Consider the following 956-nt stretch of genomic DNA (forward strand, 5'->3'; position numbering starts at 1 on the left):
GGGGTAAGGTTTAAAGGAGGTGTACGAGGCAGATTTTTTTACACAGAGAGTGGTGGGTGGCTGAAACTCACCCGGGCGGGTAGTGGAAGTGGACACAGTGATGGCGTCTTGATAAATACATGAATAGGATGGGAATAGAGGGATATGGATCCCAGAAGGGTAGGGGATTTTAGTTAAGTCGGGCAGCATGGCCTGTTCCTGTGCTATAACTTTCTTTGTTCTTTGTTCTATACAGGATAACATCATACAACCCCATTGCCTTTGTGGGGGGCAGGAAGGTCAGGAGTGTTCCTCCATATCTCAAATAGAAAGGTTAGACCTCCCAATTCTTGGGTTTTCCACAACTTCCCTTTCAGACAATCTCTTGCTAGTGAGTCAGTATTTGAAATTTTCAATATCCATCTTTAGATGGTCTTTATTCAGAAGTTTCTCATTATCATGACTATAACAAGAGCAGGTCAAACCTAGATTAGCCAGGGTTAACCACATATATAATTGTTAAGTGGAATATGGAATCTGTGTGCCAACATATCCAAAGCAGAAGACTTTATAGATCCCGAAATTGACCTGTTCCCCGTCCAGCAGAGATATCATCCAGGTTGGGATTGGAGGCTGACACAGCTTATACAGATGAGGTCCATCAGTTAAAATCTTGATGAGTTTTCCCTGTCCTCATGACACATGCCTTGAGCTAAAATCAAAGTAGTGGAATTACCGCAATAGAGAATCTGATTGTGTGAAGCCTGTGCTTTGGCACCATTTGGGTTCTTGCCTGCTGAACTACACAGGACAAGGAGCAATGCTGTTCAGAACCATGCTTTAATTATCACATTCCAGTCTATCTTAACGATGCCTTTCCTTTCGTCTTTGGTATTTTCCTCTGTTTACTAAGCTTCTGTTACAAATGCTATGACATACCAATAAAATCCTCAGATAACACGACTTTGAAAAGCAAA

Source organism: Carcharhinus amblyrhynchos, chromosome 25 (genome assembly GCF_965287045.1).
Source record: "Carcharhinus amblyrhynchos chromosome 25, sCarAmb.v2.hapA, whole genome shotgun sequence".
Lineage (NCBI taxonomy): Eukaryota > Metazoa > Chordata > Chondrichthyes > Carcharhiniformes > Carcharhinidae > Carcharhinus > Carcharhinus amblyrhynchos.